General features: G+C 41.4%; 1 protein-coding gene and 1 long non-coding RNA gene across 6 annotated transcripts in view; both read right to left on the reverse strand.

The window, feature by feature from the left end:
* Gm34232 lies at positions 1–26,363 on the reverse strand. The gene is made up of 2 exons (XR_390698.3): positions 14,247–26,363; positions 1–6,025 (listed from the first exon to the last, which is right to left on the reverse strand). It is a non-coding gene; the product is annotated as a predicted gene, 34232 (long non-coding RNA).
* Positions 1–26,497, reverse strand: part of Mllt3 (myeloid/lymphoid or mixed-lineage leukemia; translocated to, 3) — a 263,483-nt gene that overhangs the window by 198,776 nt on the left and 38,210 nt on the right. The gene's annotated exons all lie outside the window — the stretch shown is intronic.

Below are 26,497 nucleotides of genomic sequence, written 5' to 3' on the forward strand. Positions count from 1 at the left end.
TTTATGCACACACACACACACACACACACACACACACACCAGTATATTTTGTTCTTATTCATTAACCTTTGAATTCTTGAACACAAATTGTTCCACATATTTAAAAATCTTACATTGAATCCTGTGTCATTGTGTATGTATGTATATGTGTGTGTGTATGTGTGTATGTATATATATATATATATGAATGAGATTGTGATCTCTTTCTAAACCTTTCCCTTACTTTCCAAACTGAGAGTGCCCACTGGCCACCCACACACCCGCTCCCCACTCCTAGCATCAGCTACCCACGAGCATGAAACTTTGCTGCAGTCACACATGCCTGAAATTGAAGTTCAAGACTTGGCTCTGTTGAGAGTCTGATATGTGTGGGCTATGTCATATCCCTGTCTCAAAATAGCTCCATTGAGCACTGAAGGAATCCAATGGGAAAAAAAACCATTTGGGCACCAAGAAATAAATAAGAAATAACACTGAAATGCAGAAAAGCAAACATATCTGTGATCTCAATTGTTTTAAGAACTGGAGGACAATCCCATCCCCACTGTCAGCCAATAGATTGTTAAAAGTAATTTCCAATGACAGATTGCTGTGTGGGTTTTTCCAGGGAACCTCAGAGAGAAGCCACAGAACTGAGAGGATACTCCCTCCCTTTTCATTTTTGGTCTGGTACAACTTTTTTTATTCAGTGCATGTATCTACAAATAGGACAAACAGAGAAATGACGTCACATCTTTTATCATCTAATAAGATATTAAAAATGGTAAGAGAAGCACCCACACAGATGTAAGAGATACATATTCAGAGATATACCTCAAAAATTTTATTTTTATTAATCCTTTTTCAGAATTTGGAAAATAACTGGATTATTTGATTAACTCTATTCTACTAAAATGGAGCCATCCACCAAACAGTACTTTTGCTCTGAGAAATCCTGGAAGGTACAGAGCACTTTCAATTGTTACTTTTGTCTTAATTACACTGACTTAATATGTACGCCTAAGTGCAGAGGTGTGCATGCGCTATGGAAGTCAGGGGACAACTTGAGCGAGCTGCCCCTCTACCACGTAGGACCAGGGAACTGAGGTCAGGTCATCAGCCTTGCTAGCAAGTCCCCTTACCTGTTGAGCCATTTTACCAGCATAAAGTTTAAGTTCTTACACGACTTATTGTACAAATAGGGCATGATATTTGAAAAAAAATTGAAACATAAATATGTATTGTATAAGAAAATCCAGGGAAAAGTTCGAATAAACACAGAAACTTTCTAACTAAAGAGCTCATTTGCCCTTTCTCACTGGTAGCTGCTGTGAAAATATTATACTTTTATCGGATATACTAAGTGCACCATGTCTAACATTTTATTGTTAAAATGGCATTTCTTTACAGTATGCTCAAATTTGTATTTTTTGAAATAAGCCTTTAAGAAAAAACAAAACAAAAAAGCTAGCTACCAATGTGATATTTGAAGATCACGCAGGCATGGACAGCGATCCCAGTTGCCCCCATGACCCTATCTCTGAGGTGTACTTTCCCCTACCTTTCCAGGGCCTGCGCTTGCACCTGCAATTAAGAGTCCAGGGGTATTACTATCCTGGCACTTTGCCTTTCCAACCCCTCGACCTGTTTATGCTACCAAAACATACCCAACCCCCTGCCTCCAATTCCAGTGTTTCCCCCAGATGAACCAGCTCCATGCCATGCGCCTATCCCAGCCTACCATCCTCCAGTAGAGTCAGGCACTCTTACTTGCCAACTTGGAAAGATAACAAATAAGTAGCATAGAGAATATGGTCGACAAGCTCTGAGTTTAAAGTCAGATTCTCTGATTTAAGCTAGCTAGGTCATTCTTTTGTGGTCCTGCTTCCTCTCATCTACAAAATGAAGGTGATGCCCAAGGTGTCTGACTGCGATTTTATAAAAATGTAATGTGTTAATGTTCTTTAAAAATGTTGCTTAGTGTGTGGCGTTTCCACAGCAGCAGCAGCAGTGCTGCCACAGTTGCTGCAATTACTGGTCCCTGGAACCATCACCACCCTCAACCCCCCACCCCCTGGTCCAAGTTTTTCACTCTGTATGTTCCAGTGCACATCTTCACAATGAGCTCCTTTCCCTAACCGAACTCAGGTTTTATCTTATTAAAAGGAACAGGCAAGACTATCTGGGTACCACATCTGTCCCAGCACAGAGAAAAACAGCTAAGGAAAACACAGGAGACTCCATGAACCGTCTATGGAAAATAGCCACTGTTTAGACAGAGAAACGTGGGCAAGAGTATTTTAACCTGGAAGTAACAATGCCTCAGCATTTGTAATAGCGTCTGCTTTGTGTTTCAAAGAGAGAAGGGCAGGGACCAAAGGAAAGAAAAGAATCAGTAGGAACGACACAGGGGAGAGGAGAGAAAGCTCCAAGGTCTTACTGTACAGCTCTGGGCTTCCTCCCATTCCTCAGGGGAATCAGGAGGCAACACATAGAAAATGATTGGGAGGAAAATCACTTGAGTTGGGGGCCAAGGAAAACACCAGACCCTGGAGAGGTCATTGATGTGTTAGAACAGCAGCTCACGTCTGAACATAGCACACCAGATCAAAGCAGTTCCACATGTAACAGGTTTTACTGGGGACAAAGAGGGGAGAGAGAAAAAGACAAAGGAGAAAAGAAAAAAATGGGGGGGGGGGCAAAAGTGAGGAAAGCTCTGTCTTTTACCATCTCCAGAAACACACATTTGGGAAACAAAGTGGTTTTTGTAACTAATCATCTGCTGTAGATGTGACCACATAACCGGTCCCGAGGAAGGACCTTTTCCAATCTAACAGTGATCTATAACATTCTAGTCGCACTAAGCCTAAACCTCACTGGCACCATATATGTAAATCAACACTGCCACCTCAAAACAGGGTCTTACCCATGCAACAGCACCCAGGCATCTCAGGATCGCATGCTTCCCATGCAACAGCACCCAGGCATCTTAGGATCGCATGCTTCCCATGCAACAGCACCCAGGCATCTTAGGATCGCATGCTTGTATGAAGCACAGTGTTCTGGAGCCCCAGAGTCTGACTCAGTCGGGACTAGAGATCAGCAAGCTGCCTTTTAAAACAAATTCCCAGGAAAATTTTAAGTACAGGGTAGTTTTACAACCTCTGCCTGAAAAAGACAGGCCTGGAATATCACTTGGCAAATCCAATTTACATTCATTTTTACCCACTCTGAGGAATCTATCTGTCGGCCTCATTTTCGTTGGCAGGCTGTACCTCCACAAGACTGGAACCATGACTGAAAACGTTTCTGGACTTGAAGCTTGCAGCCACTGCAAACAGAGTGAAAGAATGCCTTTCCAAAGAATCCGTACACTCTGCTGAGGGCGCCGCTACCTAACTGGGAGACGTTAGGTCTCCCTGTTGTCTCTCCCTCAATGGGCTGAAGGGAACAGTGGGTTATCCCACTCTCCTCCATTCTAGCTGGCAGGGATATGATCCCTGGAGAGCTCTCTTCTTCTGCCAGTTTCCCTAATGCATTGATTATAAGTAACGTTGTGCAAAAAATACAGTTCTTGGACATTATAATATGATTCTATTTTTAAATACTGATATTAGTATTTCTGGTTTGGGAAATACTTGTGTTCCTTAAAAACCAAGAGAGTAAAAGATACTCCTTTGGAAAACATGCTTTTACTTCTTTTAAAAGATGAAATGAGAAAAAAGGGGAGATGGATCAGACATTAAGCGCAGGCTGCTCTCTCAGCACCCACACGGAGGCTCACAACTGTCTGTAACTCTAGTTCCAGGGAATCTAAGGCCTGATGCACAAACACACGCACAAGCGAAAAATTCTCATACACATACAATACAAAAACCATAATTTTAAAAGATGGGACATGTTTACAATCTGTTACTAATATGCAACATAAAACCAACAAAGCTCCACTTAACAGGCTGAAGCCTGTGTAGTCAAGTAACATTCTTGTTCCCAAATTTTATATATGAAGGGGTTGAAGAAATGGTTTCTACTTGTGAAAAAAAAAAGTAAGAAAAACGCCCCCAAGTACAATCAAATGCCTTTTCATTATTTGGAAGTAGGTGCCGCATCCCACTTTAACTTACCCAAATCCCCTGCCCACAAATACATTGCTGAGTTTATTGAATGATGGTATCTGTACCAAGGCTCAACATCTTCTATGGGGCAGACAGACAGGCCTGGTGACAGAGTGTTCTACAGCAGAGCGTGTGGCCAATGCACTATGTCCTCAAAGGCATTACACTGAATCCTTCAATCTGGATAACATATCCACTTGAGTTACACAGAGAGACAGTTCATGCTATCAGTGTTAATATCTGTTATTGCTGTTCCTTGGGGGAGCATAAAATCACGTGTATGGAGCAGTCATTCATGAATATTTAATAGGCACAAAAAATTTTGATAAACAAGACAACTGAGTTCCTGCCAAACACAAAAGTTTTATAGCAGAAAAGAAGTGAGGGACAGTGACTGGGTCTACTAACCAAATTTGAATTTCACCTCAGGCAAAGCCAAGTGACCCTCCCCCCACCCCCATACCTCATCAGATATAAAATGAGCAAAGTTGAAAGGTATGATTTCTAAGAGCTCACTGTACATTCTGTACTCCATACAGTCTTGAGCAGCACTCCAAACCAGCAAAGACAAAACATACTGAAAGGCTTATGGAGAAATTCATTATTATCTCTTCTTCCTGCTGTGCATTATAGAATTATAAGCCTGGGGAAATAGCAAAATAATAGCTGGCATGTACAAGATGACATGAAAGAAAGAAAAGCAAAGAAAATCAGGATTAATCTGGATACAAAGGCATCAGATCTGAATTCAAGAGAGCAGAAGGTATGGAATGATAGAGGGAGGGAGGGAGGGAGGGAGGGAGGGAGGGAGGGAGGGAGGGAGGGAGGGAGGGAGGGGGAGAGAGAGAGGGGGGGGAGGCACTCTTTTGGAAGACTCTATAGAAAAACTATCAAAAGTGGTTATATTTTTATATACTAAGCATGGTTTACAGTAATACAGTAATACTGTCATGTATTCAACATATACTGCACACCCAGTGTGTGCCTAGAACTGGGGAAAGTACAAAAATGAGACAAACAATTTTTGAAGTGTTAAAGACAGATATAAATAGGAGAAACACCCAGTAAATTCAAGTTGAATAATTAATTACCACAAATGTGATGGCTACTGCACAAAATATATACAAGGCGTTCCCAGAACACTTCAGCAGACGAGAAGCTGTAAATGAGAGTCCTGGAGATCTCCCTGACTCTATCTTTACCCAAGCTTGAAGGACTGTAGCATGGATGCAGTACATGCTCTCATGGTCAACTCCATGGGAATTAGAGCCTCCTAGGATATCGATAAACCTTTGGATGTATTAATGAAGGAGTTTCCAAAAAGCTCTAACTGAGAAATCCCAGCTTGGATGTGGATGGCATCACCCCATGCTCTGGGGTCTCAGATGAATAAAGGAGGAATAGGTACATGAGTCTATAGGTACTACGTGACCCAACCTTGCTGCTGTGCTATCCTGGCCTTGAAAGACTGCATTCCTTCCTGGTTTTGATGGCTATATTTCCTTCCTGGTGTTGTTGATGACTGTATTCCTTCCTAGCCTTGACGACTGTATTCCTTCCTGGTCTTGATGACTGTACTTCCTTCCTGGTCTTGATGACTGTACTTCCTTCCTGGTGTTGTTGATGACTGTATTTCCTTCCTGGTGTTGTTGATGACTGTATTCCTTCCTAGCCTTGACGACTGTATTCCTTCCTGGTCTTGATGACTGTACTTCCTTCCTGGTCTTGATGACTGTACTTCCTTCCTGGTGTTGTTGATGACTGTATTTCCTTCCTGGTGTTGTTGATGACTGTATTTCCTTCCTGGTCTTGATGACTGTATTTCCTTTCTGACCCTGATGACTTATTTTCTTCCTAGTACTGGTGACTGTATTTCTTTCCATGTCTTATTGCACTGTATTTTCTGCCTTAATTTGCTTTTGTCAGATGTCCTGTCACAACAGCAGAGAGAGTAATAGAAGAAGAGCTATCTGTTAATATCTATAACTGAAAGCCAGGCTCATTGGCAAACATCTGTAAATGATCCCTCCCAGCTTAGAGGCAGGAGGCTCAGAGGTTCAAGGCCAGCCTCCACTACATAGCAAGTCTGAGGTCAGACTGTACTTCATGTGACCCTCTCACAAATATAGGGGGAAAAAACATTACTGAAAACCAGGGGCACAGGAACCCTATAACTCCATTACATAAAACGAGCACTGTGTGAAGGAGGGGAACACTGGCCAGCAGTTCAGAACACTCATCTGGAGATGTAGACATGAAGGGAGTCACTGGCACACTTTATATGTCTTTCCCCCTTTAAAGAATAGCAATCAGAAGAAAAAAAACCTCATCCTTAATTCTGAAGACTATTCCCAAAATAATTAATCCCCCAAATAAATTAGTATAATTGACACTTCTTTAAGAGAAAATACTAAGCCTTTCCAGAGACCACCTGAATAGACCCAGAACTTATCTATGCTAATGATGGCTGGTTTTAATCATTGGCTTTATTTAAAAAAAAAAAAATCACCGCATTCTAGTTGACAATTTGTTTTCCAATTTTCCTTTCCAAGCTATCTTTAAAGCCCAAGGCAAATAAAAACCACCATCCATAGTTGCTTACAGAACCTACAGGGGATCCTTGACGCTAACAGACCTAATTGGCATCAGTGAACCAAGCACTTTATGAAAATCTCCACACAACTCAAATAGTTAAGCACAGAACTAAAGTTTATATCCACAAATCTGTTTGATCTCTGCAGTTGTAAAACCATATGGTACACGGAGAAAAGCAAATCATCTTTGCTTATGAAATAAGAACCTCGTGTAGGCTTCGGGACAGGCCAACAGCTCCAACTGTCCCGCCTGCTGCACATCACTACAATTAACTTTCTCTGATCCTTTTGAAGAAAGCAGTTTTTTTGGTTTAAAGATTGTTTGCTTTGTGTGCTGGGGAGGCTGGCAGGTTAGAGCAAACAAGTGCAGGGGGGATCCGGGTTGGGAGAGGAGAGACTGCTAAGCACAAATTCAGATGGAAGGATTTCAATATTCTTCCTGTGAGGATTTTACATGTGATGTTTTCCCATGTGTTATTTAATTACATTTACTGTTGAGAAGACATACAAAGCCATGAATGTCAATATTTACAATATAGTACAGAGTAACACTTGTAAAAAGGGGTTGGTCTGTATACTAAATGGTTCTGTGCCTTCCAGAAAAAGTTTAATAATCTGTGAAATTTTCCAGTGACTGGCTACATAAAAACAACAAAAATACAGCTTAGCAACAGAAATGAAGTGTTATCATGTGGTTGGATTCTGCCACCCCTACCTCTCCCACCCAGCACCGCTCCCACTAATACCACCCTCCGGCAGCCCTCACACATGCATAGGTTACAGGAAACCTGAACTTTCCAAAGCGTTATAGGACAAAACTTTTTTTATCCAAACTAGCACACAAAGGGATATACAATTTTACTTGTAAAACCAAATGAGCAGCAAAGATGGTTCCATAGAAAATATGGCTGAATGCAAGTGTTGCAGAAGGTGCAGCCAAGGAGACTGCAGAAGTCTCAGTGTCCATCCATCTGCTCTCCCTCCACCAAGAGCTCCTCCAGGGATGGACCTCAGTGCTACACAAGGGAATTTACCTACCGAGCCATCTCACCAGCCCAGCACTTCTAACATTCAAAGAATCCCTTCTTGCCTATACATGTAATATGACTCAATGATGGTATTCAGATTGGGTAGAGAGAATTTTTCATTCAGATTTTCTAAGATGATAATAATCTTTAGGATAACAGCTTCAGTGGGCCTATCTTTCCATTGTATAAATAGAAACGAGTAAGTGGTTTCCCTAAAACTTCATCAGGTGGTACAGTAGGTTATTTTCTGAAGAAACGTTTTAAATGATGACTAACACGAAGCCCCATAGTGCAGGACCACTGAGCCACAGAAAAGTTCTGTCTTCACTCTACTTACACTGTGCTTGAAGCAACACCTTCCAGCAAACACCACTCCACACCTACCCAGTGAAGCTGGGATCCTAGACGCCAAAGCTGAGAAGTACAGTGGCCTCACAAAGCCCTCGGATAGTCTGGGGAAAGTTTCCAAGAGCTCAAGAGAGGAAACTTACCTACCAGCTATGATCAACTATATACGTAAACAGCCTTTAAACATACAGATTGCATGTGCAGTCTGAAGAAGCATGTTACTGAGAAGCAATGTTGTGGGTTTGCCTGGAATCCTATCTGTGAACATTTCTAGACATCCTTTTCCCTAGGTTCATGAGCAATAGCCAGACAAGCTACAGTGAAGACTCCAACCTTGCTGTCAGTAAGCAACACCCCTAAATGAGGAAGATATGGCATGACATGTTTAGCCAATCAGAGCTGAAGACAGCCTTTTCCTGACTTTGGGTTGGCAGTCTGTTTAGATAAACCAAATTAAATATAGTTCTGGATTCTTTGGGTTTCTGGGAGAGAGGTAGATCAACAAATGTCCAAGGGGGCATCAAGAATAGTAGTATCTTTAGGTGCTAAGATTAACTTGTAGCTATAACTAAAGGTTTTGTTTTGTTTTGTTTGAGACTGGATATGATTATGAAACCCTGGCTGGTGGAGAACTCCTGCCATGCAGACCAGGCTGGCCTCGAACTCACAAAAACTTACCTCTGCCTATCCTCAATCCAGTGCTTCGATTAAAGATCTGAGCCACCACATCCAACCAGGCACGTCTTTTATTCCTCTTATAATCAAAGCAATCAGTTGAGTTTGCCTTTGTTTTTCCAGATTTCCCCTTCCAGTGACGGCCTTGTCTATCTCTCTGGGCTATTGGTAGGTCAGACCAGACCTATAGACTTTCACATTTGACCTTCTATCCATGTTAATAACCAACGCTAAGAGAAAAGGTATCCCCCGCTGCAGGTATGACAAAAAGAACTTATAAAACAATCACTCCAAAGTCCTCATTACCGAAGTCAGGATACAACTTAGGAAAGGCATTTCTGACTGAAAGAATGAGCATAGCCAGGGCAGAAACTTAGCAAGCAAAATCTATCTTCAGCACGGCATTTTTTTTTTTTTTACAGCAACATGCTGGAATTTTCCTGCTTTGAAAAATGAGACACTGACTGATACATTTAGCCAAATATTCTGATCTGTCATCATTCGAAATATATGGGCCCATCTTTCAGCAAACAAATTAGCAGGTAATATATCTTCCCTGAGAGTACGCCCTTCCCTGGAAGCTCTATAAATACAGCGTAATCAAGCCCGGCAGTTACTGAGAGTAAAATGTTAAACACTACTTACTTCACTTGAGCAAAAGTCTCTTGCATCAATCAAAAGTAGGGTGTCATAAAAATCGTTCCGCTCTCAAATTCTTTCCGGGGAGGGAAAACAGGGAGGCAGAAAGTAAATCATCCCCAGCCTCCCTTTATTTGATCACAGAATAAAGAGTGGAGGAGCCTTAGACAATGAATGACGCCAGTGTTTGTCAGTGTGTCTAGGAAACAGTGCACCAGTTCTAAGTGTGAGGCCGCCAGCTCTCAGGCAGAAAGTGGCCTCTTCTCCAGCTTTACCTGCAGTCAGTCTCCCACCATACCGTTTTCTCCCAACAAAGTAAGGCCTGCAAAAGCTAGCTTGCTCAAACTTCCTCAGAACAACCCCAGGCATCTCTGAGATTCTGATTTAAACAACAACCAACTATTTTTCTGAGAGCAAAGGAGGAGTAAAGTTCTTAAATCATTCAATTCTGCCAATTAGTTCTGCGACTACGGCATTAGAGAACTATGGACATTTATCCACTGGAAGTGGATCAAAAAAGTGGACTCTTTTAATGTCTATTAAACAGTACTGAAATTCAAGCATCGCTGACTAAGGTCAAATCTGAACCAATGTGAAAACCTCCACTTCCTATCACTAATCCCTTGAGCCATCTATTCTCCCAATAGGCAAAGGTAGGGGGGGTGGAATACCACACAGCACTGATGGCACTTGATATGGCCACTTTCTACACAAACTTCATCTTGCATGCCCATCATTCATCTAGGAAAAGTTACAGAATTAAAAAAAAAGAAAAATCACCTGGCAACTTCCGGAAATGCTATTGCCATGGTATTACCACTTAGAGAAACAAACTCAGTCGTTCATTACTTTTTTTTTTTCCTGGCACAGAGTTTTCTCCCATCAACTGGGGGAATGCACAGATAGCTTGCTAAGCATCCTTTACTGTTGACAAGTTTCCAGTTCCTGGTCAGTCTGTACAGTAATCCATTCAGGCTTCAACACACTTGGGCTCTAAAGTTGGGAGGGATGAAGAAGACACAGTAACATGTCATGCAGCTCTGCCCTCAATAGAACACACACACCATGAAAGCCCCCAAAACGAAGGGTTTCAGAACCCCTAGACTAAGTAACCTAACCATTCACTTTAGAGGATTGCTGCTACAGACATTGCCCAGGCTCTCACATAGTCTAATGATGCTGCTAGGTGGCCTTCCACATAACAAGCATGTGAGGGACAGCTCACCACAGTTCACATCTGCTATGTAACCATGCCAGGAATATTTTAATTTTTCCCACCTGCACTGGAAATCAACCCATCAATTATAGCAACTTTAGAAGAATGTCACATACATTACATCTATTACATCAAATATATCACAAATGCCAAGAGAACATATATTCACATGTGACCTTTCTACTCCCAAAGATAAAAAGCTGTGTTGGGGCCAGCAAGATGACTCAGCCTGTAAACGAGCTTGCTACAAAGCCCAACACCAACCTGAGTTCAATTCCCAGAACCTGCATGGCGGAAGGAGAAAAACCAAGTCCTACCAACTCCTCAGACTTCCCACACTCGTGTCCAATAAATAAACATCTTTTACGGAGAAAAAGTACTCCCTTGATCTGGGAGGTAGCAGTGTGGTTGAGCATTTGTCTAGCATATGCAAGGGCCTGAGTTCAATTTCCATCACTGAAGGGAGGAAAGGAACATTTTGTACCTCTTGCTCCCCATAGAATTAACCACTTTCCCGATGTTTTCACACACTTCTTGAAATTATCACAAGACATCTTCTCTTTGTTCTAATAGTATGAGTAATATATGACCACAAACTCAAATAATAACTAGCATGTACAGTAAAAACAATCCTCTCACCTCCCTCTAAGCCCCACTAAATATGTGATCCCTGTAAGTAAGACACAGACACTCTTAACAGACTTCACACTCCATGAGAACAACACTTGCCTTATTTGGATCTGTATCCAGTACCTGGCACACTATAGAAACACAGTTCCTCAACAAAAACATATGCAATCAGTGACCAAAGGATTGAAGCAATAAAGGAGCAGGTGTCTATAGGAGTACTCATGGTGGCTCTGGACATGGGAGAAAAATAAGTGGCCGTGGTTTTGAATATGTTAGAGTGTACGCCTACTAGAGGTCCAAAGCAGTGGACAACCAGAGAGCATCTGACTACAGGGACCCAGGTGGTACAAAAATAACCAAATGGCTAATGACTGGTCAACACATGGATACTGAGCATAGCAGCACACCCCTCTACCTTAAAAAACAAACAAACAAACAAACAAAGACAGGCATGGTAGTACAGCACTTGAGTCAGAGGCAGGCGGATCCCCGAGTTCAACACCAGCCTAGTCTATAGACTAAGTTCCAGGACAGACAGGGCTAGACAAAAAAATCCTGTTTCAAAATATTAGGAAGAAAGAAAAGAAGGGATCAGGGAAGGGAAAGAAAGAAGGAAGGAAGGAATCAAGGAAGGAAGGAAGGAGAAGGGAAGGAGAAGATGTCCCAAAACAGTAGGCTAGATTCACACTCATAGATCATGGTAGTCTGCTACTATGTTCCTAATCTCAAAGGCAGTCCTGTTAATTATCTCCAAAATACACCCTGGCAATTGCCTCTAGGGCTAGAAAGGCATCAACACCTTCTTGAAATAAGTCACTCATAGGTTCATACTATGTTAGAAGTACTGTTGAAAGTGTGAACTTATTTTAGAAAAAAAAAAAAAGAGCTGCAATTTCAGAACAGAGCCGAGAAAGAATGAATATTATCATTCAAAGGCTCAAAAACAATTAAGAAAATAGATAGTAAGACATGGGGCTAAAAAGATTCAAATTAGGGTAAGTCTTTTCTTCAAACATCCAAACTATAAATGTTTCTAAGGTCAAAAGAATTGAAAGTGGTAGTTTCTTCCATAAGACTTTTTGACATAAGTCATTTAGCCAATTAGCAAATACCTCAACTTTGAAGCACAAAATTTTCACCATTTCTAACTTTTTAAAAAGGTTAGAAGTTGGCTGCACTACAATCTCCAAGCTACCAACTGAGGGTCACCCCCAGCAAAAAGAGGACTAAATACATTGGTGAGTATTCTGCACCAGACTCTGGGTGAGTGAACTTGAGCCTTCGACATGGAACTAGGGATTTTAGTTAGTCATCTTTACTAGTTTGCCTTTCCTTTGCTAGGACTCCAAAAATGTATAAGTCAAGATTTGGCTCAAGAAGCATTCTACAATGTGGTCAATAAAATATCCCTGGCCATACTATCATCATTACCCATATGTACAGAAAGAAGAATACCAAGGCAGTGGGAGTGTATCCAACAGTAACACACAGTTTTAAATGAACACGTTAACTGATTTGCAATCCAGTATGTCTATAGCCCAATATATGGCATCTATCTTGTAAAGCTAACAGCTCTTTACTCTGTTGTGATGAAGGACAAGTTTTATTAACATTTACTACCCACCTCCCGATTCCCAAACCACCCACAAATATTCTTACTTCCATTCCTCATCTGGAGTTGCCTTCATGAATACTCACGATGGTGACTTGCAGTCCTGACTCTACGCAGCTCACTGACAGTCCCAAAATCAGGAATCTTAGCTAATAAGAAATACGGTCACTAGAAATATAAACACAATATGCCCTGGAGTGACAGAGGATGTGGGTGATAGAAGCTCTGATAAGTAACATTTCAAAATCATATGCAACCGAGGTCCTTCTGTGGACTAAATGGTAAGATTCTAGGAATGATTTCAAAATTAATTCAGTTGGAAGGAGAAAAATGAGGTCTGAGTGGGGAGTATTAATGACAAGATGATGAGCTAGTAATTCCTGAAGCTGAAAACTGATGCAAAGGATTTATTATAATTGTCTACTTTTCCGAATATTTTCATTTCCATAATAATGTGAGGGAAAGTATATGTAACGAAGTGTAAATATTAATGGCTTCTTGGTAGTAGAAATTGAGGAATTTTTTATTTTCTCCTTTTAGTTTTTTTCTCATACCATTTTGGGTTAAGGAAGGAAGGAAGGAAGGAAGGAAGGAAGAAAGGAAGGAAGGAAGGAAGGAAGGCAGGCAGGCAGGCAGGCAGGCAGGCAGGCTGAGATGTAGCTCAAATAATAGTGTGCATGCCTAGCGTGGCAAATCCCTAGATTTGAGCCATGGCTCCAAATAAAACTAGGTATGGTGGTGTGGGCCTGTAATCCCATAAAGTGGGAGGTAGAGGCAGGGGGATCCAGAGTTCAAGGTCAAGGTCAAGGTCACTCTCAGGTAGAAACCAACTCAAGGCCAACCTGGGTGGCTTATATGAGATTCTATCTCAAAAACAAAAAGGGGAAAAATAAACACACACATACACACACAATGGTAGTCCTTCAAAACATTTCTGTTGGGCCCCTCTTCGCCAGACAGCTGTGTCAATTCCACCAAACTGAGTTGCAAGATCCATACTTCAAACCAGGGTGCCCCAGGGCGCACACACCAGAACCTACATCCTTTCAAATGAGGATACAACAAGTATAGAATGAAAAGAATGTGCCAAAGCCATCCCAACAAAAAATTAGAACAAATAAATTCCTTTACCTGCGGGGAAATAGCCTCTGTTTAAAAAGGGTCATTTTTCTCTCTTGTTAAAGCTGACTGAGCCCGTGCTATGTACAAATAACTTGTCTGTATCTCCATCTAATCCTCTCGACAGCCCTGACAGGAAGTACAGTATTAACTTCTGAACTGAAGAAACTAAGGTTCAGAGAGTTTAGTCACACAGTGAGGCAAGCTGGAGTACGGATTCCAACCAAGGATCTCAGAATCCCATCCTGGGCTTAAGATGCAAACGAGAAAAATACAAAAACTAGGGCTTACCTGAAAAACTTCTCCTGCCCATCTCTAGAATCAATGAGGAAATTATAGATGGATCATACTAGCAAGAGCTAAAAACTCCACAAATCCTAGTAAGATCAGTAACAACAACCCTGTACTATTAACAAATTCTGTAAAGAAATATTACTTCCATTTTATGAACAGTGAGCCTCAGAGAACCAGAGAAGATACTCAGCATGCCTGCTAGTAGGCAGAAACTGACTTAGATCCACAAAGCTGTTCCTTGAAAATGTGGCTCAGTGCTCAGAAAACATAGTTCTGCCCACTCTGAATGGTCATCACGTCCACTTCTGAACTACTGGGTGTTTACCCAATCAGGACACTGATCAAGATGTCTCCAGGCTTCCCTAGGCTCAGAGCTATTACACAGGGACAATGACACAGGGGGTCTTTGTGACATATTTAGAACTATGCTTGGCATTAAAGAAAGTATGCAAGCTGATGACATCAAGCTACAATAAAACTCCACAGAGAGAATGTGCTGGAGCCCTCAGCACTCAGAACCGCAGCTTTAGAAAGATGCGGGGAGCGAGGAGCTCACCTCCAGTCAACTCTCCCTCTGCGGCTCTGGGAATACCTCCTCTAGCTACTTTAGCTCAGTTCTGGATTTGACCAAAAACACCTACTTATAGGAAAGGCACATGCAATGCCGAGGTCCCTGCTCAGTCCTCAACAAGGATCATGAGTTCAACTGAGCTTCTTCCCATGATGCAATGGGCCTCTCCCAGCAAGTACTCTTCCTCCCTCACAGAAACATAAACCCTGGCCGCTCATCTGGGGATCACAGTAATGCCCCAGCTAGCCCAAACTCCCGCCCCTCCCCTCTCCCCACACAATAACATCTTTATAGAGAAGATCCCCAAATTTGTGGGATTTAGCTCCAGAACTCTCTTGCTCTGCAATGCTGTAATTTCACTTTATTGGACTTTCAGATGAGCTTTGTCCGGCATTTTATTATTCTAGTGCCAACTTCCCACTTAAAATTCTAGACCTTGGCTTTGATAATAGAATATGAAAAATGCCAGGACATTATATCTGTACCAGGGACAAAAGCTCTGTGAGCAGCCGGCCGGCAGTTGCCTTATTTATTTAAACAGTGACAACAGAATTCCAAAGAATTAAGTCAGAGAGTCTCAATTTTCTCCCATCAACCTTACTAGCCTGGTAGTAAAAAAATGTAACTGAAGACTAACAGGATTTTGTGTTTTAGTGTTGGTCTCTAATGTCAATGAAAGTAAAACTAAAATCAGTAAGGCCCAACACCAACGTCACACTTGGAAACGTGGAAATTATTTCTCCTGCACCCACACAGTTGTTTACATTTTTCAAGCTAATTACTTACAAAGTATTTGTTGTTTATGTAAGATTCTTTGCATGTCTATAACAACACAGATTTACATGCATGAACATTTATGGCACGAATGGGGAAAAGCGCTCTAAACATTAAAGAACCCTCAGTTTGCTATTGGTGGTATGATAAAGAGATGAAACGTTTAAACAAAATTAAAACTTCAAAAGCCCAACTACCATGAGCAGCATTGTCAAATACAGAAAGTTTCAAGTTAGCAATTCTGGGAAATCATAGCAATACTGATTGTTCTCTGAAAAACAACCCTTTAAAAGGAAAAAGCTACTGGCCCAGATCCAGCCCCCTCCCAAATTCCTTTCTCTCCCCCCACCCCCACCCCATTTTAAACTCCTTTTGATTCTCCCTCCCCACTTAGAACACAGGGTTAAGGACTAAGGACTCTGACCTTTAGTTTTAACTTGAAAAAAGCCACTGCCTGAAGATGAGTCACGGGCATACGTGTGAACTAACTCCACAAGGCCCGCCTGACTGTATTTCCAACAAAGTTAAGAAAGGCTGAGAACAGCTCAGTGCTTCTTACTCACTGCAAACAGAAGGCCTGCCACTGCCTCAGAGAGAGAGTGAGTCACAGGAGCAAGGAACAAAACAAAGACCCCACAGGTACTCACACATACACACAGCCTCCCTCTGTACATGAATTTCTTTCATGTAGTTCTTTTTGGCTTGGGCAATGAGTATTTTTAGTAAGTTTTAACAAACACAGGTGAGTTTCCTACCTGCCAACAAAAGCTTTTCCCTTTCCAGTGATAATTTGCAATTGCGACAGAAGTGAAAATAGTTTAAGAGGATTACATCAAACAGAAAAGAAGTCTGCAGAGTAAAGGGAGTGACAGCGAAGCAATAGGTTGTGGACTGCAAGAAGACATGTGCAAAAACCTTAAAGTATACTAAAGTCCAAGATATATCAGAAACTAAACTCAATAGCAAAGGCAAATGATTATTAAAGGAGAGAGGGTGTACCCATCACCTCACTAGCTATTTCTAAGACGTTCCCTGGCTAAGAAGCTTGTGAGGTACACTCAACATCAGAGAAATGCATATCAGAAACGGTACCTCACATGTTAAAGTAGCCTTTTCAAAACTCGAGAAGATGGCCAATGTTGGCGAGGATACAGAGAACAGGGAAACCTTGTCCACTGTCTCAGAGATGCCTGCATTACTCACTCATTGCTCACTGCAGCCTTATTCACAACAGCCAAGACACAGAATGGCCACATGTCATAACATGGAGAACAAATAAAGAAGAGAGGGAAAGGGAGAGGGAGGAGGGAGAGGGGAGAGGGAGGAGGGAGAGAGGAGAGGGAGGAGGGAGAGGGAGGAGGGAGAGGGAGAGAGGAGAGGGAGAGGGAGAGAGGAGAGGGAGAGGGAGAGAGGGGAGGGAGAGGGAGAGAGGAGAGGGAGAGGGAGAGGGAGGGAGGAGAAGGAGAGGGAGAGAGAAGAGGGAGAGAGGAGAGGGAGAGGGAGAGAGGGGAGGGAGAGGGAGAGAGGGGAGGGGAAGAGAGGAGGAGGCAACTAGCCTTTAAGGGAAAGCTTCCTCACTTGCAAAAACATGAATGACCTACAAGGTATACAAAGCAGAATAAACTGAACATGAAAAAGCAAATGTTGCATGATCTTACAAAAATGTGGAACATAAAAAAAAAGGAGGTGAAGTTGTTTTTTAAAATTACTAAAAAAGTAATTTTTAATGTTCACACTACAAAAAGTATGTAAGGCTGGGGCTGGGGAAATGGCTTAGCAGTAATGAGTACTTGCATCTCTGCCACAACACCAGGTACAGTTCCCAACACCCACACAGTGGCTCATACTCATCTTTCTAAATATCTAATTCTATTCAAATTATTTCTCACCACAATGTACATTTTTCCATACAGCTATAGAATACATAAATCCATTATTAACAGTAGATATGCCAACAAAATAACACAAACCAAAAAAAAAAAAAAAAACTCATAGTTTTGCAAATAAAAATCACTTTGAGCTATTGCTTACAAGTGTTTCTATTTAATGGTAGAACAGACGGCTGTAATTGGGTGACTCCAGGCCTCTGAAAAGTTTCCTCACTTTGATAATGACCATTATCTTTTAGACAAAGCAAATGTCTACATAAAGTTCCAGCTTGAGAAAAATGGAGCAGAAATGTGTGTCTACACATGGGTGCATGCTCCCAACAAGCTTTAGTTCCAGAGGATACAACACGCTCTTCTGGCATCCACTGACACACAGGCAGCATGTATGTATGTATATGTGTGTGTGTGTGTGTGTGTGTGTGTGTGTGTGTGTGTGTGTGTATGTATGTGTAGATATCCATGCAGGCAAAACACTCATATGCATAAAGTAAAAATACATCTTTTTTTAAAGTGTATGAGGTGGCAGATATGCGAATAAACTTAACATCAGCATTTCAAAACACCGCATTATACTCCAAGAAGTATAAAGATATCTGTCAATTAAAAGTTATTTAATAATAATAACTTCAAGATTTCTTATTCCACTTGTTTAGTTTTAGGAACAACAAAAATTTCAAGAGCTAATTTTTAAAAATTATTTGAAGGGAAATTAACATTTAAAAAGCCTCCAGCTGGGGACGTAGCTCAATGGTAAAAGTAAACACTTGTCTGCATACTTCAGGCCCTGGGTTCCATTCCTAAAAGCACAAAGAAACAAAAAGCTACAAAGCCTCTTCTTAATCAAATGGGGTTTTTTTCCCCCAACCCCTAGATACAGTTTTTCCTTCAAAAAGCATACAAGCACACACAAAATGAAATGTCTCAGAGGGCGTGAGGGGTGTCAATGGGGGAAACAAATGATAAAAATGCATTATATACATGTGAGAAAGTCATAATGAAACCATCATTACTGTGAACTTGAAACAAAACTTTTCTTAAGAAGGAAGTATCTGTAGGCTGCTGTGCAAGATGACTTCAAGATGATGTGGGATTGCTGTCCATCCTTTTACCAATTCCTCCATGGCTGCATCCTGGGTCAGAGTAGAATTACTACCCTGTAGCCTAACTGCTCTGGGCCCTGAGGCAGAGCTGCTTTACTGCACAAATTCAAGGCCAGCCTGAGCACCACGTGGCACTATGAATGAATGAATGAATGAATGAATGAATGAACGAACGAACGAACGAACGCACAAGTGGAAAGCCAGATAGTACAAGATGCCTTGAATTCCAGAGCTTGAGAGGCAAAGGCAGGCAAACCTCAGAAAGTTCAGGGCCTGGCCTAGTCTATACAGTGAGTTCAGGCACCCAGAGCACCAGATTAAAAACTAAATAAATATACAAACTAACTAAAGGACATTCAAGTAAAGTTAATTTTTACATAGATTAAAACAAAGATTTAACAATTCTAACCATGGTGACAGAGAATTAACTTCCAAAATGTCCTTTGTAAACATAATACATAATAACAATGGTAATTAATTATTGAACCCATCTCACACTGACAGAACCCATCTATCTTATTTAAACCTCAATAAAGCCAAAACTGTGTATTTTTCTGCTTACAGATGAAAAACTGAATCTAAGAGATTTGCCGAATGACATAAAACATGTTGAATTTTGTTCATTTGTTCATTGGTTTGGAGTGATACAGAATAGACTTGGATACCTGGGTGTCCAGTATTCCCCTTAAAGGAGCACACTGAGCCCTATTTCAATTATTAATGTCAGAGGACTTATTAACTGGCAGACTGCTGGTATGAAGCACTATGCCCAGGTCTCTGAATCAACAAGCTAGAGCCATGGCCTTATCATTTATATTTCTAACAAGCCAATAGGTGAAGATACTGCTGCTCATCCACACTAAAAAGGCCCACTCCCTTCCCTAAGCTCATCAACAGCAGACATGCTGGAGATCTGCAAGTTCAGACAAAGCCGCATGAATACGACTTAGCTGAATTTGATTCCAGAGCCTGGGTTTTCAGTCGCAGACATCAGTTCTATGTCTGCAGATTCAACCAACTGCAAGCCAAAAGAAAATTTGAAGGATCTGGACTAAGCATCTGAATGCTTCTTTTATTCAATATTCCTTAGAAATGCATCCTTTAAAACTATATATAGCACTTACATTCTGTTAGGTATTAAAAGTAACCTGGTTATGAGTCAGGTATGCAAGAGGATATACATGAGCTACACAGGAATGTTATTCCACTTATAAAGACTTGAGTATCTTTGGACTGTCCTAGCTGTTGGGCATCTTGGAACTGGTCCCTGAAGCCACTGTGAGATGACGGCATTTGACTTATGCCACATGTTCTGCAGAGGACAGTTCCTCCAAGAATTGCTATGGTGCAGATGGTGAACTTGTGACCCAGGATGGCTCTGCAACATTGTCCCATGTCTATTTTCTTCTCCCAAAATAGGTCTAAGCAATGCAACCTTTTACCTGTCCCTTCCAGAACAGCACATCGTTCTTTGCAATGGCTTATCCCTAGATCTGGCTAGTTAGTAACCCAGGGAAAACAGGAGAAACAATTAACCTTCCCTTCCTTTAGCTGAGGGTATCGACATTCCATAGCACGAAAGCGTCAATTAAGAGATGAAAACACTAACTCAACAAGAGGAACAACGCTGACAGGCTGCATTTGTGGAACTGAACTCTCCGGTCTTTCAAACCGTGATGTCATCAAGTTAGATTCAGGAATATTATAATTTGTTCTTATCTTTCCAGAGACTCTGACCTGGAAAGAGAAGAAAAGGAAAAAAAAAAATCCCGCAGAGAAGAAAACATAGATTTCATTTCAAAGTGCCATCTCAGTTCACAGAACTTTCAATCAAGTAAACCCGCCTATTAATACTCATGCCCTGAGAGCCAGGCAAGATGGCACGCACACCTTTAGTCCCATTACTCTGGTGGCAGAGACCATCATATTTCTGTGAGTTTGAGGCCAGCCTGGTCTACTACAGAGAAACATGAAAAACCAAACCAAACCAAACCAAACAGCAAAATTACAACTCTGGAGGCAGCAGCGATTCACCAAAACACTAACCAGGTAGGCACTGGCTGCAGACTTGTTTGTAAAACATATCCTGTCCCTTCAGTGAACTGAAGGACAGCTACAAGTCAGACAACTAGGAAAGATCCGAAAGCTAAAGGTAAATCCTGTGTTCGGGTGAGCTCCTAGCACTGTGGTACTGTCAGTCAGTGCTCAACTTCAAAGGTATAGAGTCCAGGCACACCAAGGAGCCAGCAAACAGACTACAGACCCTCAACAGCTGCTTGGCTGCTGAGGTAGCCTCTCACAGCAGAGACTGCAGTTCCCTTGACTGGCCAGCTCTGCGATTTTACTCTTGGTATCATTCCTAGAAAGTCAGCCCACAGCCTGCCCTTTCTGCCCCTTCAAGATATATTAAGCACCTAATCCCCTTTATCAAATCCCTCCCTGCTAAAATATATCAGAGCAGTCAATGCTTTCAAATAGGAATCTAGATACAAAGAAGGAAGGAAGGGAGGGAGGGAGGGAGGGAGGGAAAGAGAGAGTCTTTATATTCTTATCATTTGAAAAGGGAATTCCTTAGAAAGGGAGTCATAAGGATATAGCACAATAGAAAAATAGGCAATTGGGAAGATCGAATGCTACCCACAAGAGAGGCCAGCCTGAGCCACAGAAGAACCTGACTCAAAATAAGTACAAATGCATATTACCTCAGTATGGTAGCCTGCAATCCTACCACTTTGAGAATCTGAGGTAGACAGCTGCAGCTTAAGGATCATGGCAGGCTACAGAACACAACATTGACTCAGAAGAATACATCAATGAGGTTGAAGACCACTCAGAAGTTAGCACTTGGCCGCTCTTCCAGAGAATCCAAGTTCAGTTCCCAGCACCCACATCAGATGGCTCACAACCCCTCTGACTCAAACCCAAGGTTATCAGACACTTCTGGCCTCCACTAGTACCCACACATATGAGCAAATACACACAGACAAGTGTACATAAATAGTTAAATCAACGACACAAACTTTGTATCTCTTTATGTTTTTACATATAGCTACTAGGCAACTTAAAGTCACAACATGACCTGCACTGTGTTTACTACACTTCTACTTACAGTGTACACGTAACAGGACAGCTTGATTCTAATAATAATCCTGACAAATAGGAAATCCTTAGAACAAATAGGAAGCTGAAAAGAGTCATTATAAGGACATGTTTTCATTTCTTTGACACCGCAAAGTAGGATAATCATGTGTTAGACAAGGACAGTCTCCTCTTTAACCCTACCTTGTATTGGGCCCAGTAGGGGACAATGGAAAGAGCATGACATGAGAGGAGATGTTGGAAAACATTCCATCATCCCGAACCACTGAGGGAACAAGGACCATTGGCATGGCCCCTTCTCCTCCAACCTCCAAGGTGATTAAGGGGAAGGGACTTCCTATCGTGAGGTTAGTGTGTCTTTGTTTATTTTCTGCTTATTTGTTTGTTAACTGGTAGGGGGTGTTGGATGGTTGGTTGTCTTTTTGCTGTTGTTTGCTCTGTTTTGGGTTTTTCTCACTATGCAGCTGTGGTGACCCCGAAATTTACTATCAAGACCAGGCTAGCCTCGAATTCAGAGATCTACCTGCCTCTGCCTCCAAAATGTTGGAGTGAAAGGCATGAGCCATCATGTGCGGCTCTGTCTCCTGTTCTTCCATAAGTCTGGCAGACAGAGGTGGCTACAGGCTAGATTTAGATGTCAGTCTGGATAGCCTTGTGTAAATAGAACTAATTAAATCTCACTAGACTTGCATGAGGTGAACAATGAACACCAGGTCCCGTTCCAGTTAAGCTAATGAAGCCCATTAAATAGAGAGCCCTGGCTTGTCGCCTGAGCTCGACCCCAGGGCTCTGGCATAACTCAGCCTATCATTATACACATCTTACCTGTCCCATTCATTCACAGGCATGCATGCCCGTCACAAAGTGACAAGGCCATTCAGGTCTGTCTCCTTGCTCTTTACTATGAGCACAGACTAAGTGTTAACTCATCAAAACAAAAAAGTTAAGAATAAAATCCCTCCTTTCCACTTCCAGATACACTGCTCTAAGTAGACAGTCACGAGTTACATTTAACCCTTGGCTGCTAATTAACTTAACTTTCTATTACGTTCAGTGTGCACCTCAGAACAAATCTTTTTGGAAGCTACTCTTCAATGGAACCCCTCCAATTCCCCCTTCCCCTCTCATGCAGTCCCACGTGGGAGTCACCACTGATGATCTGAGACTCAAGAAAACAAGTTCTCAAGACACTTTTGAGCGGCTTCTTTTCCTTCTCCAACAACGCCACACACACACACACACACACACGTGTGTGTGTATGTGTGTGTGTGTGTGTGTGTGTGTGTGTGTATATATATATATATGTATATATGTATATATGTATGTATGTGTGTGTGTGTGTGTATATATATATACACATATATATATGGTGTTTGTCTTTCTACCCCACTGCCTTTTCTTATCCCCCGCCATCTTGCCAGCAGGTTCCCTCTCTGTGTCTCCTTCCTGTGGCTGCTCACCTCTTCTGTGACTGAGTTTAATTAGGTCCCCGGGTCAAGCACAGGCTGTGGATTATTGACTGGAGCATAGGCAAATTATCAGTGGCTGTGCCATCAAGGAAAATTATTAACCTACACTCGCAGCACACCTTCACCCCAGCTCCTCAGGAAGTACGGAGGTTTCATGAGCCCCTCTCCCATCCACGATGCACTAACTGTCCTGAACAATTTCTCTAATGAATTTGCTTTGAACTATTTGACCCTGCCCACCACATATGTAATGGTGATTCCTTGAATGACTTCAAACAGGTAATGGCTTGCACATGTATGCATGTGTACATCCATGTGCATAATTTTAGACACACACACTAAGTAAAGTATAGTAGGTAAAACTTTAGCTGGTGAGTAGAGCAGCTCATGTGCAGGCCTAACAACCTGAGTCTGGTCTCCAGGTTTTATAAGGTAGCAAGAGACAACTGACTCCCAAGAGCTGCTCTCTTGACTTACACACATTCAAACGAACATAATAACTGGCATGTGCAAACAAGCAATCATGCATGTAAACATATATAATAATTAGTAAGTACTTGCTTTAAAAAAATAGAGAAAATGTAATGAAGTAGTGCCCTTAACACATAGACTTCTGTTATTATTATTCCTTGAACAATACAATTTAATAATTATTTATATAGCATTTATTTTGTATGTGGTGATTTGAATGAGAATGCCCCCACAGACCCCATATTTGAATGCTTGGGTCCCAATTGATGGAACTGTTTGCGAAAGATTAGGAGGTATGGCTTTGTTGGAGGAAGTGTGTCACTGGGGTAGATTTCCAGGTTTTAAAAGCACTTACCATTCCACATTAGCTATCTGCCTCCTGTTGTGGATTGGATGGAAGCTCTCAGCTACTCTATTGCACCAGCTCCCAATCATAATGGTCATATACTCTAACTTTATGGAATCATAAGCCCCAAATACCATGCTTTCTTTTATAAGCTGCCTTGGGCATGATGTTTGGTCAAGGTAGTACAGAAGTAACTAAGACATCATCATGTGAAAATTTGACATCACTTTAAACAGACAAGGTAAGCATCCTCAGAATTTGGGGTGGAGATTATAGAACCAATCCTTCACAAACACGGATTCTTGTCACTGTAATTCCAAAGAGGCTAAGCAAGCTAAGCCATACTGCCCTTGTTAATTTATACAGAATATTCCCAAGTCCTACTGCAAGATTACAATGAATACACCCAATTCTTCTGTATTAATCAATAGATCCGTTTATGTTTTAGAGTTGTCGAGCCAACCTTTCAAGATCATGCTATTTTTTTTTAAAGATAGGGGAAAATCTGACTTAAGTATGGTAAACCTCCACAATTAATACTGCAAAGCTCCCTGATACAAGGGAGAGTGGTAAGTCAAAGTTTACCTTAGAATTGTCAATTCAAAGAGCAGGAGGGGAGAGATTTTTAAGCAAAGAAATTACATAAACAAAATTAAAGAGGTATTAAACAAATTCTTTTCAGTCCCTTTAGAAGTTTCATTTACATACTGACAATGTAAACACCAGCCCCAGCAGTGCTTTGATCTGCTAATTACAAAACATTTTTATCTTTTCATTAAATCAGGAGTTCTAAGAGGCCACTTTAATGATTAAAAAGGCAGGCTAAGTAAGTCTCCTTAATTCACACTAGAAATTCACTTGAAACTTTTTTTTTTTTTAACTAAAAGAGACCATGCACTTCTTTTAACTCTTGGAGTGGTTGGCTCTCATTCCAAACACGTCTAAAAGGCAGGTCTCAAGATGCAGAACAAGGACTGATTAAAACGCACAAGTTGTCAGGGCTGGCAGCTAGCAAACTGAACTGCACAGAACCCCATGGCAGCTGTAGAAACACTATTGATCTTCCACAATCCATGGGAAACCACACACCGTTCCAACAGGTACCAGGAGACAGAGTATAGTCAACATTCTACTGCAGATGTTGATTTCCAACTATGTATAAAAAATACCATTATCTTTCATCTCTTCTCTAAATAATAATCAGCAATAAAAGGCATCTCAGCATTGTTCCTTCTGCCTCCTCCTCCATCTTATTTATACATATGTGTGTATATGTATATATGTACATATTTATATAAGTAGAGCTACATCTAATTTCCAATCCAACTGCAATAAAAACTTCGATGTTTAGTTTATTTCCAATTCTTTTGAAAACAAAACACACATGAACACAAAATCCTCCCTTTGATATCAATGTATATATTTTAGAGCATTGGAGACTTTGAAAAATGTTAAAGATTTGTTTTTATTTTAACCCATTTCATTTTTATTTTGTGAGTGTGTGAGTGTGTGTGAGTGTGTGTGTGAGAGAGAGAGAGAGAGAGAGAGAGAGAGAGAGAGAGAGAGTTTTGCCTGTATATATGTCTGTGCAATAAAAGGGTGACTGGTACTCAAAAAGGCCAAACCACGTCATCAGAACCCCTAGAGCTGTAGTTACAGTTGAGAGCTACCATTGCTGGTATGTGGGATCCTCTGGGAGGGCAGACAGTGGTCTTAATAACTGAGCCATCTCTCCAGCCCATTCCAGAAAACCTGACCAAAAGCACAGGGCTCCCATATGTTCTACCTTTCCCTCCACGACAACTCTTGCATTTTCCCAGTTATTATTCTGCATTGTGAGAATACATTTGCTACAGTCAAGGGCACATTACAAACTCATGAATACCTACCTTCCTCACACTACAGCTCCTGACAAGAGCGTAATGGCATTATCCCACAGAAGACTTTAGCTGCCCTAACACTGCTGTGTCCCATCACCCTCCCATGCTCAGCCAAGCCCCACAGTCACGGACGTTCTCAGTGTTTTCAGCTTTAACTCCTCTGAATGTAAGGTTTCTTTCACTCACCAACACACATTAGGGCTCTCCCATGCTACTCCATGGCACGACAGCCCATTTCTTTATATTGCTGAAAGATAATTCCATTGCCTGGAAGTAACACACTTTTTGCTTTTCTTTGTCTGTTTTCAGCTTTGGGGTAATGATGTATATAGGTGTCACAGCACTCACCTACTTTCATTGGAGAGACAGAGGTTCCCAACTCAACTGGGTAAGAATTTGGGATCAGCCAGGTGGTAGTGACTCATGTTTTTAGTCCCACCTTGGGAGGCAGAGGCAGGTGGATCTCTATGAATTAGAGGCTAGACTGGTCTACAGAGTGAGTTCTAGGACAGCCAAGTCACTGAGAAATCCTGTCTCAAAAAGCCAAAAAAAAAAAAAAAAAAAAAAAAGATTTTGGGATCAAGATTTCTGAGCCAGTTGATATATTAAGCTTCTAGGATAAAAACCTAAGCTGGGTTTTATTTTATTT

Source organism: Mus musculus, chromosome 4, assembly GCF_000001635.26.
Source record: "Mus musculus strain C57BL/6J chromosome 4, GRCm38.p6 C57BL/6J".
Taxonomy (NCBI): Eukaryota; Metazoa; Chordata; class Mammalia; order Rodentia; family Muridae; genus Mus; species Mus musculus.